We start from the raw sequence: 15,177 nt of genomic DNA, 5'->3' as shown, positions 1-15,177 counted from the left end.
AATAAGTTTTTTGTACATTAAGTTAAAGTAAATTAAAATAAGAAATTTTTTCAGTTAATATTTATTTTATTTCAAGTAATGAAATATTAGTTGTTTTAATGGATTTTCATTTCGGTCTCAGGATTTTGGTGGGAACATGTCATAGCATCTCTACTAAACTCTACTAAGGAGCCCTGGCAGTAACATTACTTAAACATTTAAAATGTGCTTTTCAACAATTAATGAAAAATGTATTTAGTATACTGTCAAAATTATGACGTTGCGTGAACGTTTCAATTCAAGAAAGTCAGCCTCTAAGGTGGGAAAGAATTAACATTTTAAGGGGGAACAGACTCTTGAAACCAGCTCTGTTTCATGACAGGCTATATTTTTAGAAAACAGTTAATCTAACATATCCAACAAAAAGCGTGGGATTTGTGTTTTGAATAGTTTACATAAACCAACAGCATCCCAAAGTGCACATATTCATGGAAAGTGCAGTGTAAATATTGACGGTGACATTTCAATTTCAAAACAAGTGATCATTTAAATGATGGTTCTGAAACAGACTGAAGGAATCTGTGCGTTTGCTTGTTCTCCGTCCTCGCTGAGGTTCCTTCTCCATCTGCACCAGTTTGTCTGCGTGCAACTTATAATGAGAACCAGTGACCTATTTAATGTATTGAATAATTAACGGTGAGCTTCTGATTTCTTCATATTCAAGGGAGTTATCTGTGCATGACTTAGCAACCAGGTACAGACTTAAAAAGCCCAGCAAAGCTGTATGCCTCATAAAGCATTAATACAAAGATAACAAATACTGCTTTCTCATTGGGTATAATGGTGCAACGTGAGGTAAATACGACAAGATGTTGAGCCATGTGACTATCAGATGTGTCTTCCTAGCGTGGGAGCGTTTGGAGACCATCACCTCGTAAGGTTGTGTCGCGTTCACCCTGGTGTCTGAAAAGCCTTTTAAACGGAGAGCAGACGAAAGCGAGAAAGCACAAGAGAGACAGAGCCGAGGACTCGAGAGAAAACTACTGTTGGACTGGTGTTTCACTTCCATTAAATCTATTATCTCTGTGCCACCGCGTCTGATTCTGTCAACTGAATGGCTGATTACTGTCAACAGATCACATTTACTGCCACAGCTCCATTATTCCCTCGGGCCCTGAGAGAAACCAGAGGAAAAGGAATCCACATCAGAGGAGAGCGACTCAAGCTGAGAGCTTCTGCTGTTAAAATGCATCAAGAATCAAGTTGATCGGGAAAGAGGAGGCTTAAGCTTGTGTGTCATTAGCTCGCATGAAAACACTTCTGGACACTTCTGCACTGACATAATTATGGGAAATACACGCAGTGGTGTGTGTGAAATGGTGTGTGGGAGAGAAAATAACAGAAAGCACGGTTGCCAAGTGAACGCCAGCGGAATTCGATTTGAATTTGAATATTTAAAAATGCATTCTATTTTTCATCAGCAACATATGAGACACTTTTAGAAACATTCGCTGGTATTAACGATCAATATGTGTAATTCTACCTAGAGAAATTTGGATTAAATGTATATACATTTTGTTTTTATTTTTTATATATTTATATTACATAATTTATTTAATAAATTACATTAATTGTAATTAATTGCCATTGTGGAAGAATGCTCTTTCGTTTATTATATACTCTCTCTCTCTCTCTCTCTCTCTCTCTTTCTCTCTATATCAAATCATTTGATTCATATTTTGCAAAAAAAAAATTATTATCTGGCAATAATATCCATTTTGTGATGCTTTATGGAAAAATTTACATCTTTTTTGATGGCTGTATTGTTTTAGGCTGTTGTTTTTGCATGTTTTTTATGTGAAAGTTGGGTGTGATGTCTAAATATTTGAGCTAAAATATTGTGCACACTGTATAAGAAATGTTGCATAAATTATTGATGTAATTTATGTTTTGACTGATATAATTTCACATAACTTTCAATGCAACATCCTGTGGGGCATGTGGCCCAGTGTTGCCAAGTCCACGGATTTCCCGGTGAATTTTATACACTGGTTATTTTTTTAGAATGCAAATGCGATTTTGAGAAAGTGAAAGTGTTTGGGCTGTTACTTAAGCAACTAGTTGAAATAAAAATAAGTTGACTTTTTATATTTTATTTCAAAAAACGAAAATGCTTTTTATGGTTTTAGTTTTAGTTAACTAGAGTAACTCTGAGAGGGAATAAGTGAAAGGAGAAGGAAAAGAGCTAGAAATGGAGGGCTGGAGCGAGTGAACGAAGGAGAAAGAGAAAACAGCGCAGTTTATCGGTAGCTGAAGGAAGTCAGGCCTGACCCTCAGTGTTTCTGTGCTGCTTAACGCTTCTGGCAACTTAATGATCAAACAGAGCCTGTGTGGAGCATCACATCACAGCGCTGTAATCCAGCACTCCAGGGACAAAGATAAAACACTGAGAAGACCTCGCATTCTTCTCCTGTGGCTTTCAATTTTTATTACAAGAAAAATAGTGTTACATACAATTACAGGCAATAATGACAAATAGAAAGCCCATTCATCTTAATAAAGAGGGAGATGATTAGGTGTTGTTATAGCTTTCAGGACACAGCTGAAAAACAGATCATTAGACCGATCAGGGTAACAGATAATCCATAAACGCTTGAGCCTATGTTTCTAACATACTTTTCTATTTAATCGGTTCTGTAATATCGGTTTACAGATCAATGCCAGCATTTGGTGGGTTTCTACAGAACAGACCCCTAAAACACTATTAAAGCACTGTGTGTTCAACCAGAAACAAGACACAACAAGAAACAAGACTGTTCAGGTAGAGTGACTTTCTTAATGCATTGCTTATGTAAATTATTCAGCTGTTTACTGAATATTCATTCACTCTCAAAAGTGAAATGCAAAGCATTTTAGGCTTAATGTAAAATAGTTACAGCCTAACATTAACATGAAATTAGTTTTGCCACCATATTATTATTAGTAGTATTATTAATGCTATTATATTCATGGCATAAAAATGGCATTATAATATACATTATTATTATTATTACAAATTTTATGGTTTTTAATAGTATTTTTCAATATTATGTTTTGATAAAACAAACTAAAATAAAAGGCCTTCTGCATACTGGTTATTTATTATTATTATTATTATTATTATTATTACTACTATTTTTTAATTTGGCTTAAATATATTAAAATAAGTAAATAATTATAATATGCAAATATTACTATTATTGTTAAAACAATTTATTGTTTTCAATATTTTTATAAAATGTTTAATAAAATGAAATAAAATAAAGTACAATAAAAATAATTCTACATACTGGTTATCAGTAAATAATAAAAACAATCATTTTAATATTATAGTTATAATGATTATTGGTGTTGTTGTTGTAATTATAAATATTATAATAATACACTATTTATAAATTACTATTATCATTACTATTTCCTATTATTAGTAGTAATCATAATAATTACTATTATTATTGCATATTATACATTGCATATTTTATAGCTTTTAATAATGATAATAAATGTAATTATTTTTCATTTTGTTGTTTTTTTAAATAAAATAAAATAACATAATAATTCTGCCTATTAGTTATCATAAGTGGTCAACCGATACATCACCAAAGCCGATATATCGGCTGATATTTGGAATTTTATTAACGCCGGCATTGGTCGATAATTTTTTCTTTTTATCCAATGCATTCACGGTGGGACTTTTATTTTACAATGCTAAGAGCAGCAACGCCTGAGCACACATTGCTCACATCCTCCCTCTTGTTTGCTGTCCTCGTTAACAGTTCTGTCTAATATAGATAGAAATCTGTCTAATAATCCGAAAGAACTGTTAAAGAAATTAAAATGTATACAAAAAATATAATAAGGATTGCTTTTATATTATTAGTAATAGAAAGGCAAACATTATAATAGTTTCTCGTTTGCTGTCAGCATTCAGCAAATACACATTTATATCATTTAAACCAACGTTTGAATGGCTAATGAGAATTGAAATTCACAAACCTTGCAAACTTAGTCGAATCCAGCTGTGAGATCTTGTGAAGTGTGCATGTGACCACAAATTATGCTGTGCATAATATGCTGTGCATAATATGCTATGCATTTGCCCACTGTCATATTCATGTCCTTTTCTCTGTGTGCTATCAGATCTATCAGATCTATCAGATCTATCAGTGACCAATTCTCCACACCGCAGACTGAGGACAACTTCACAATGACCGACGCACACTCTTTCTCCTCCTTCTCCCCACTCTCAGAGATGGACGTCTCCAAACTTCTCCTGTCCAATCATCCTACTACTTGTCCACTTTTTTGATCCCCACTCACCTCCTTCAAGCGTTTTCTTCTTCAGTCATACCTTTGCTTACTCACATTATCAACTCCTCTCTTCACTCTGGAACATTTCCCTCAGCATTCAAGCAGGCTCGGGTAAGCCCACTGCTCAAGAAACCCTCTCTAAATCCAGCGCATCTTGAAAACTACAGACCGGTATCCCTTCTTCCATTCATTGCAAAGACACTTGAGCGAGCTGTGTTCAACCAGTTTTCTATGTTCCTTGTACAGAACAACCTCCTGGACAGCAACCAATCTGGCTTCAAAAGTGGCCACTCAACTGAGACTGCTCTGCTCTCCGTTACTGAAGCTCTGCGACTAGCAAGAGCAGCTTCAAAATCCTCGGTACTCATCTTACTGGACCTTTCTGCTGCTTTTGACACTGTTAATCACCAGATTCTCCTGTCCACCCTCAGAAAGATGGGCATCTCTGGAACTGCACTCCTGTGGGTTAAGTCCTACCTCTCTGACAGATCCTTCAGTGTGTCTTGGAGGGGTGATGTTTCTAAGTCACACCACCTTGCTACTGGGGTTCCTCAAGGCTCAGTACTTGGACCACTTCTCTTCTCCATCTACATGACATCATTAGGATCTGTCATTCAGAAGCATGGCTTTTCTTATCACTGCTACGCTGATGACACCCGACTCTACCTCTCATTCCAACCAGATGACCCGACGGTAGCTGCTCGCATTTCAGCCTGTCTGTGTGACATCTCTAGCTGGATGAATGACCATCACCTTCAGCTTAACCTTACGAAGACAGAACTCCTGGTGATTCCAGCTAACCCATTGCTTCATCACAACTTCTCTATACAGCTGGGCTCATCAACCATTACTCCTTCGAGGACAGCTAGAAACCTAGGAGTTGTGATGGATCATCAGTTAGGCTTCACAGACCACATTGCTACAACTACCCGGTCCTGCAGGTTTGCCTTATACAACAATAGGAAGATTAGACCCTTCCTGTCAGAAAAAGCAACCCAACTTCTTGTCCAAGCTCTTGTTCTCTCCAGACTGGACTATTGTAATGCTCTCCTGGCTCTTCCTGCATGTACTATCAAGCCTCTGCAATTGATCCAGAATGCAGCAGCGAGGGTTGTCTTCAATGAGCCAAAAAAAGCTCACGTTACTCCTCTCCTCATCAGGTTACACTGGCTACCAGTAGCTGCTCGCATCAAATTCAAGGTACTGATGCTTGCCTACACTGTCAGAAAAAAGGGTACGGTTGGGGTCCGTTTGTGAACACTTAGGGTACAAATGGTGAAGTCGTACCCTAAATGGGTCATAGTTGCACCTTAGGGTACTTAAATATACCATTTAAGGGTAAAAAAGGTACAAATATGTTTTCAACTGTCAGAGGGTCCATGTTTGGACCATTTAATCCCCCCAAAAAGGTATAATTACTTGTGTGACAAAAGGACTAAGCCAAAGTGTATGAAACAGTCACCCAAAATAGATTAAACAGTAAGTTCCCTTTCAAGGGAACTTCGAACTGCGTCCTCTGAGGGGACACTATGGGGAACACCTCGTCGTGACCCGTGTCTGAAGCATACTTTGAAAAACGCCAACGTGTTGGCCGGCGACAGCCTCTGACGTCACTACCAGCGCGACTATAAATACGCGCCCGTAGGACCCGTCACTATCTTCTTCGTCTTCAGTTGACTGTTTTGTTTGAAGCGTGCATCTGAGAAACGACCAAAACGGTAAGAGCGATCTATTACTGTTTTCATCATGGCTTCCACTAGCAAGGCGTTTAGACAGTGTGTGCATCCGTGTCAGCGTTATCTGACACCCGATGACACGCACACTCTTTGCGTCTCTTGTTTGGGCGAAGAGCACGCGCGCGATGTCCTTGAGGGGGCGGTCTGCGTGCACTGCGAGCGTTTCTCTCTGAGAAAGCTCCACTCTCGTTTGTCTCTCTTTTCGAGGAAAGAGGGACAGCCATCTGGATCCCGCGGCTCAGGTCCCGCCGTTGCCGAGGCACGGAGGAGAATGAGCTCGTGGGGATCACAAATGGATCTCGCTGAGGAGTGTAGAGAGGGACCTTCCTTTTCACACTCTCTGGCGGCGAACGAGAGCGAACTTCGGGAGGCAGATGTGGTATCATTAACCCATTCTGACACTGAAGTTAGTGCTCTGCTGGGTTCTACCCAGGAAGAGCAGGAGATGTCTGAGAGTGGTGAAGAAGCTGAGGCTGAGCCTTCTCAATCCTCCTGTCCCGCGTATGAGGAGCTGTTAGAGGTTATGGATCGCGCCACGGCAAAATTAGATTTGCCATGGAAGCGTGCCAGCAAGGTGGCGCCACGAGGTCGCCTTGCTGAGCGGTACTTGTCTGACCATAGCCCTCCAGCCCAGGTGAGCCTTCCATTCTTGCCTGACTTACATGCAGAAGTCGAAAAGGAATGGAAGAGGCCGTTTTCCTCTCGCATCCACCGGTTTCAGCATACGAGCTATGCTAATATCGAGGGCTTGCATGAGAACGGCTATGAGAGGATGCCCCCTGTAGAAGAGACGCTGGCTTGCTATCTCTCTGTGGGGCAAACATCCTCTCTTAAATCTCCCGCTTTGCCATCTAAGCCCCTCCAAGATACATCCCGCTTAAATGGCAGGTCATACGCGGCAGCCGGTCAGGCTGTGGCTTCACTGCACACGATGGCGGTGCTCCAGGCCTACCAGGCTGACCTGCTGAAGGACCTGGATACAGGTGAGGGCCTTTCACCTGACCAGGTAGCCGAGCTGCGCCGCACCACAGACCTCTCTCTCCGAGCTACCAAGCAGGCCGCCTCCGCCATGGGCAGGTCTATGGCGGCCATGGTGGTGACGGAGAGACATCTGTGGGTGAACCTGGCTGACATCGGGAAGGAAGAAAGGGGGTTTCTTCTCGATGCTCCGGTCTCGCCTTCTGAGCTTTTTGGTACCTCCATCGAGATGGTGGTCGGGAAGTTCAGGGAGGCAAGGGCGCGCTCAGCGGCCTTTAAATCCTTCATTCCACGAAGGTCCAGGTCCGAGCCCGAGCAACTCAGGGGTCCTGGCTCATCTCGATCTGAGGGTCGTAGAGGGGCGCAGAAGGCTAGTGTTGCGGCTCGCGCTCCTCCCCCGCCTAAGGGCAGGGGCAAGAGGAACCGCGGGTCACGGAGCGGTAAGCAGGGTCTGAGGGACGTGATTCGGACGAGGCAGCGTCCTCGCCCGGGTCAGAGCGGTAGTATGACCTAGTAGCTCCGGATGTTTTTAACCTCTGTTTTTAACCTCTGTTTTTGTCCTCCCCTGCCTAATTCCCCTGTAGCCACCAGCTTCCACCTGATCGAGGTTAGGTGGACGGTGCTGGTGGTTATATGTCTACTAACAATCTCTGTGAGTTTCCTTACAGTAGCTAGGTGGCCAAAGAATTGGCACAGCACTGCAGGGAATTCCATAGATGTCCGGCTAGAGGACGCAGTGTCTCGTTCCCTCTCAGGGAACCATGGTTACATTCGTAACCTGAGACGTTCCCTTTCAAGGGAACTTCGAACTGCATCCTCTGAGGGGCCGCCTGGCGAGGTGATGCTCCCCTCGCCTAGAAAAGAGGGTTGGAGCTCACCGCTCCCGTGCGATCCAGCGCCTCTGCGATGCTTGGGAACCTCTCTGTACACACGCTTGCCTGTGTACTTTCTCAAAGCCACATAATGGTCAGTGTGCACGTTAACGCTTTGCACACTGTCTGAAATCCACGTAAAGTGGTAAGTGTGCACGCAAGACTCTGCGCACTTTCTGAAATCCACATAAAGTGGTAAGTGTGCACGCAAGACTCTGCGCACTTTTCTAAAATCCTGTATGGTAAGGGTTACGCGCTCCGCTTCGTTCCCTTTCTTGGGATGATTCGCCCCCGGTGTTCCTTGGGCTTCATCCAACCAGTGTGTATTTGTTATGCACCTCAAGCATCGCTTCCCTCAACATGAGGGGCTGGGTGGTCTCCCTGGAGATTTGGCTCCCACATACTGTGTGTCTCCACTAAATAGCATATTGTGGTTTTCAGATAGTAGGCTTCACCAGGTCTCTCTGAAGGTGAGCTCCCACGTTCGGTGGTCGCCAGGTAGTAGGCCTCACCAGGCCTCCCTGGAGATTTAGCTCCCACATACTATGCGTTTCCACGGAATAGCATGTTGTGGCTTTTTTCAGATAGTAGGCTTCACCAGGTCTCTCTGAAGACGAGCTCCCACATACTGTGGTTGCCAGGTAGTAGGCCTCACCAGGCCTCCCTGGAGATTTAGCTCCCACATATTGTGCGTTCCACTAAATAGCACATTGTGGTTTTCAGATAGTAGGCTTCATCAGGTCTCTCTGAAGACGAGCTCCCACATACTGTGGTTGCCAGGTGGTAGGCCTCACCAGGCCTCCCTGGAGATTTAGCTCCCACATATTGTGCGTTCCACTAAATAGCACATTGTGGTTTTCAGATAGTAGGCTTCATCAGGTCTCTCTGAAGACGAGCTCCCACATACTGTGGTTGCCAGGTGGTAGGCCTCACCAGGCCTCCCTGGAGATTTAGCTCCCACATACTGTGCGTTTCATAAAGAAAATACGAGCTCCCGCGATTTGTGGTTGTCAGGTGGTAGGCCTCACCAAGCCTCCCTGGAGTTGAGTTCCATATTGCTTTCAGTTTCCACTGAGGTGGTTATCTGGTAACAGATAGTAAGCCTCTCTAGGCCTCTCTGTAGATGAACTCCCACATATTGTGGTTATCAGGTAGCAGGCTTCACAGGCCTCTCTGAATGTGAGCTCCCACATACTGTGGTTGTCAGGTAACCTTTCAGTACACACGCTTGCCTGTGTACTTTCTCAAATCCACGTAAAGTGGTAAGTGTGCACGCAAGACTCTGCGCACTTTCTGAAATCCACGTAAAGTGGTAAGTGTGCACGCAAGACTCTGCGCACTTTCTAAAATCCTGTATGGTAAGGGTTACGCGCTCCGCTTCGTTCCCTTTCTCGGGATGATTCGCCCCGGTGTTCCTTGGGCTTCATCCAACCGGTGTGTACTTATTGTACACCCCAAGCCCCCTCAACTTGGGGGGGCTGTGTGGGCAATTCTCGGGTAGTTCAGCAGCACCCCCCTTTTCTGAAAGGGTCACCTATGAGCATGCTGCTCGGAGCTCGGAGTCTTCCTCTCTTGGGAGACTGATTCCCGGTTCTTCAGAGCGCTCCAGTACCACATACTGTTTGAGACGCTCTGTGAGAGCAGGCATCCTGCTGAGGCAGGGGCTGAGGCCTCCAATTGCTCTGCTCCCGGGCCATTCTTCTACGAGCTGCTCTGACAGAGTCCCACGAGAACCCCTCCTTAGAACAGTATTTTAAATCCATGTTATGGTAAGTGTGCACGGGAGTCTTTGCGCACTTTCTAAAATCCACATTGTGGTAAGTTCGCACGCTAGTCTCTGCGTTCTTTCTAAAATCCCTAGATGGTAAGGGCTTCGCGCTGCTGCTTCGTGCCCTTTTCTTGAGTTGGTTTAAGCCCCGTTCATCTTGGGCACCACTCCACCTAGGTATCCTCGGATACCTATCTAGAACAGGGCGCCGCTACTAGAGTGCTGTAGGGACAGCCCTTTCGGCAGGTTTTTGCGAAAGCTAGCAGTAGCCCCTGTGTGACAGGCAAAGACTTGGTAGAGGAAAGTGCCAGGCTCTTAGCCGTATCCCTTTAAAGGAATCTCCGTGATTCCAAGCCTTTAGCTCTACCCCGGGCCAAGGCCCTACAGGATAAGTTGGGTATGTAGCTTAGGCCTTTGGCCGTAAGGGATAATGTCATAAGGCAGCCGTCAGACCGTCCCAGGGGCGACTCCCGGTGAAGAGAAAAGCGGTAGAGTTGGTACTTAGTGTTTGCCATGATTCTGGTCTGCACTCCCCTCAGCATGGCGGCGTGGGTATACTGTTCCCCATAGTGTCCCCTCAGAGGACGCAGTTCGAAGTTCCCTTGAAAGGGAACGTCTCAGGTTACGAATGTAACCATGGTTCCCTGAGAGGGAACGAGACACTGCGTCCTCTAGCTCCCTGCCATGCTTCGGACGCAAGCTTCACGAAGAAGATAGTGACGGGTCCTACGGGCGCGTATTTATAGTCGCGCTGGTAGTGACGTCAGAGGCTGTCGCCGGCCAACACGTTGGCGTTTTTCAAAGTATGCTTCAGACACGGGTCACGACGAGGTGTTCCCCATAGTGTCCCCTCAGAGGACGCAGTGTCTCGTTCCCTCTCAGGGAACCATGGTTACATTCGTAACCTGAGACGATATTAATTTTCATGAGTTGTTGGTTATCTGGAAAAGATGAGATGCAAAGTTGAGATGTGCATGAGCACGACGGTTATTCGATATCATGGCTGTCTCACTTCTGATGCTGTCGACGAAGGATCTTCAAAAATTGAAAAGAAGCTGGAATACATGTCACTGAAGACGAAACACAGAAATTCAGAGGTAAGTTTACTTTTAAGTACTGTGGAAATCCGTTCTTTCCGTTTCCACTTTCCAGTCATATTCACTTGCTCTGCTAGGCCTAATGTTACGTTTCCTGACGCGTAAGGGAAACCTTTGTTCGAAAACACTGACATGATAAAACCAACGCATTATTATTACATTTTAAGCTTATCGTTATTATTACAATTATTTAGCCAGAAATTAAACTTTAACTTTTTGCATCACACATCGGCGAGACGCTGATTAAAAACAGCGGTGAAACGGCAAGTTAACGCTAAGTCTATGGTTCAAACCCATCGCGTTTTGTGTGAATCGGCTTTTATTTTAACTAAAGCTGGGTATCAGTATGAAACAACAGATTTATAAATTAAGTTTCCCAGAATTGTCTTACTGTTAACATTACGTTACCCATGTTCACTCCTGACGCGAGTGAACGCTACGTTACTCCTAGTCAGTCTGAAATTATATAATTTACGAATATCCTTCGTGTTGATTTTTATCAGTTTTACTTGGTACACACACACACACACACATATATATATATAAATATATATATATATATATATATATATATATATATATATATATATATATATATATATATATATATATATATATATATATATATATATATATATATGTATATATAATACTTCAAATGTATAAGTCAAGGAGAGTCCTAATCATTTAACGTTAGTCCTGTCAGTCATCACGAGCGATCAACTGTACCTCGGAGATCGAGGCGTGCAGCATCGGCTTTGAGCCTTTCCAAGGACAGCAAGTCAAGTGAATCATTATTTATCAAAACTGGCAAAAACTTGTAAAATAAGTTTCTAGTCTTTGAGCTGCTAATTGAAATAATATTGCTTCTAATTGTACACTTTCAGAAAAAAAAATTATTCTCTGTTAGTGTACATATTAGTACTTTTAAGATTCTGTACCTTTTGCATAAGTTTTTTAACCTTTCCTGAGTGAATACATACAGTTATTGTGTATTTTTCTAAATTGAAGTATTGTTTTTTTTATACTGATGAATGTCAATTCAAAAATACATTGTATTGTAATTTTTGCTGTTAACCTCAAGCTTACAGTGATCATGCTTTTTTTTCAGAAAATGAAGTGGATGGGGAAACAGCAGAGTGTGGTCTCACGGAGAACATGATCTCATTTATTTCATGGCTCCTTTAAAAAACAGGCCAAGTTTAACAAATTTGTGTCACGAGATGGTAACAATAACCCTAGAATCCGTGTCAGCAGAATCCCATCAACAAACTTACACCTCAGAAATGTAAGTATAACATTGAGTATTGTGTATTATATTTGTCCTATATTTAGTGATTGACTGATGCAGATATCTTAGAAAGCAGGGTGACACAGCAGCACACACAAAGAGAGTCAGTTTACATGATGTGCTAAACATTCAAAATGTGGAGTTTTTATATTTATAATATATGATGCAGTTAAGTTAGGGCTGGAATGACGAATGAAGGGAAGTTTCTGAAATTTGGTTGATTTGAGATGTAATGACTGATTTGTATAATAACTCATGGAATTCTTATGGAATTTGATCCAATATACAGTGATATTACTAAAGAGAAATGGCAACAAAAGAGGCAGCAAAGAATATTAAAATGTCAGATTTGTTTTTAGTTAATGTGAACGATTAACTGTATCTTTCTGTTAGTTTTCAGTTGTGTGATGAAGCTGACTGAATACATTCAACTGTCAGTTTAAGCCAGAGCTTCAAGGACGGCTTAACCAGTATTGTGCCAAAGGAGCTTGAGCTTGTTCAAAGAAATTCTCCATTGGCCAAAGTCTACTAAGAAGCAAAAGAAGAGATGCTTGCAGAAGATCTACCAGGTATTGACATAAAACATATTGATTTTGTGATGATCTTTTTCTGAACTTTTTTTAAGAACTAATAGTTATGTTAATTAAAAGTAGAGGTGCTCAACAAATATAATTGTTGGAAATTTGTGCTTCATGTCCATGCAGTATCCCCATGAGAAACTGTGATCTAGCAGTGGCCAATATGACCAACATCTTGCATCACAATATGAGTAATTTTGTTTCACAATAATAATATATGGCAATATAGTAATTTTACCAGGAAATAAGTTTAATTTAAAAAAAAAAAGTCTATAAAAATACTAATCTAATGTAGGGGAAAATATTCTCAAATGTATTAAATTAAACAGTAATAAAATAAGAACAAATTATGTAATCACAAATTATGTGACAAAAAAAAAAAAAGCACACATTGGTGGGCGAGGCTGGTGTGTCTGCCAAAAAGGTTAGTTTTTTATTATTATTCCCAACAGTTAAAAAGTTGTCCAAAAAATAAAACCAGGTGCTGCAGCACCCTCACTTCCCACGCGCCTATGTTAAACTCTCACTTTGTAATACTCTGATACAGGTCTGGTTATGCAGTTCTGATAGATGTTGCCTTGTTTTACTGATAGATGTTCAACGTTTTCTTTTCACAGTGTGATGCTGATACTCCATACCCAACCAAACAGTTCGTAGAAACTGACTGGAAAATGGCTTTCTCCAAGAGGGTTCAAGTCCTTGTCAAAGTGGATGGTGTGGAGGTGTGCAGGGGAATAGGATTTGAAGAAAGGATAATTTCGCCTTCAGTGCTTACTATGTTTTCAACTTGGCATATACAGTACACCCTACATGAAGAATATACTGACCTTCTTGCAGCATGCCATAGCAAAGATTAGTAAGGTGGGTGGCAAGCCCCTTCCAATAATGGTCAACCAAATAATTAATATTCTGTGCTACAAATGTCAATACTGTATGATTTCTGTGTGGGAAGTTTTTAATACCAGTATCATATGATTCACACTTCCATGCGAACGAAGTAAAAGTTCACTTTGAATGGAGTGTTATAAAACCATGGCAAGAGATGGACTTTCAGATTAAATGTTAAAATGTGTGTTTGTGATAAAAATGTTTTAAGGGTATAAAGTTACAATTAATGAAATGTGGACTATTGGGAAAATATTGCTTTGTGATTATTGATGTTCAAAACTGTTTTTAGAAAATGTGTAATGTAGTAAAAAAGTAACAGTAGTGCTGTTTTGAAAAGTTAAATAACTTTATTCTTAATGTTTTATTATATGGTAAAAAAAAAGATAATGAAATAGCATGTACTGATTTAGATTTTTTAAAATATTTTAAGCTTAATAGTATTGCTGTTTAAAATTTTATAAAACATTTTACAAAATTAAAGTTTGTAATCAAATTTTTCAGTTAATGAAATGTGTACTGTTGGAAAAAAATGCTTTTTGATTATTGCTGTTTACAATTTTGAGTATAGGTTTTATTTTTTTTTTAGTGTGAAATTGCGCTGTTATGGCATTGTGATGTAACTTAAAACATTCATCCTGTGAGAATGTAATGATTTTGAATGTTTAATAAATGTGATAAACAGCATTCTGGCTTTTTTAATGTGCTGTATGGAGTACAAATTTGCCATCACAAGGTACAAAAGGCTTGTCACTGGGGCAGTACCCTTAAAAGGACGAATTTGCACCTTTTTTAAAGGTACATTATGGTACCATAGCACTATAAGGTACAATTTAGTCAGCGGAGGTACATATTTGCCTTTGAAAGGTACATACTGCAAGGGTACATATATGTACCCATGTGAAAGGGTACAACGGGTGTACCCTTGAGGGTACTGCCCCAGTGACAAGCCGTTGTACCCCTGAAGGTACAAATTTTGCACATTTTTTCTGACAGTGTACAAGACGACCACTGGCACGGCACCAACTTACCTAAACTCACTGGTTAAATCTTATGTGCCCTCCAGAAGTTTGCGCTCTGCAAGTGAACGACGCCTTGTGGTGCCATCCCAAAGAAGTTCAAAATCACTCTCACGGAGCTTTTCCTGGACTGTGTCCAGCTGGTGGAATGACCTCCCAATCTCAATTCGTACAGCTGAGTCTTTACTCATTTTCAAGAAACAGCTAAAGACTCATCTTTTTCGACAGCACTTAACCAACTAACACTAGAACTTTTCCTTTTCTTGTCTTTTAATTTTATTAAAAAAAAAAAAAAAAAAAAAACTACCTTTGCATTCTATACTAGACTAACTGAGTCTTGTCATGGCACTTGTACACTGTTGTTGTTCTCTTGTTGACCTGACTGCTTCTATTGTTCTCATTTGTAAGTCGCTTTGGATAAAAGCGTCTGATAAACGATTAAATGTAAAATGTAAATGTGTGCTGTATGTAAGATGAGTGTTACCTTGGCTTTATTTGAAAAATATGATTCCCAATGCACACAAACTTCACAGAATACTGTGTGCCCTTTTGGTTACAGTGTACTTCTATATACAGTATTCAATATTTTTATAAAATATTTACTTCTTTGTGGAAAAAAATTTT

General features: G+C 41.0%; 1 protein-coding gene across 3 annotated transcripts in view; it reads right to left on the bottom strand.

The window, feature by feature from the left end:
• LOC132113478 (gamma-aminobutyric acid receptor subunit beta-2-like) overlaps nt 1-15,177 on the bottom strand; it is a 46,836-nt gene that overhangs the window by 10,012 nt on the left and 21,647 nt on the right. The gene's annotated exons all lie outside the window — the stretch shown is intronic.

The sequence above is a fragment of the Carassius carassius genome, chromosome 33 (genome assembly GCF_963082965.1).
Source record: "Carassius carassius chromosome 33, fCarCar2.1, whole genome shotgun sequence".
NCBI lineage: Eukaryota > Metazoa > Chordata > Actinopteri > Cypriniformes > Cyprinidae > Carassius > Carassius carassius.
The sequence above is the reverse complement of the archived record's forward strand: the minus strand, read 5'-3'. Positions and strand labels throughout refer to the sequence as shown.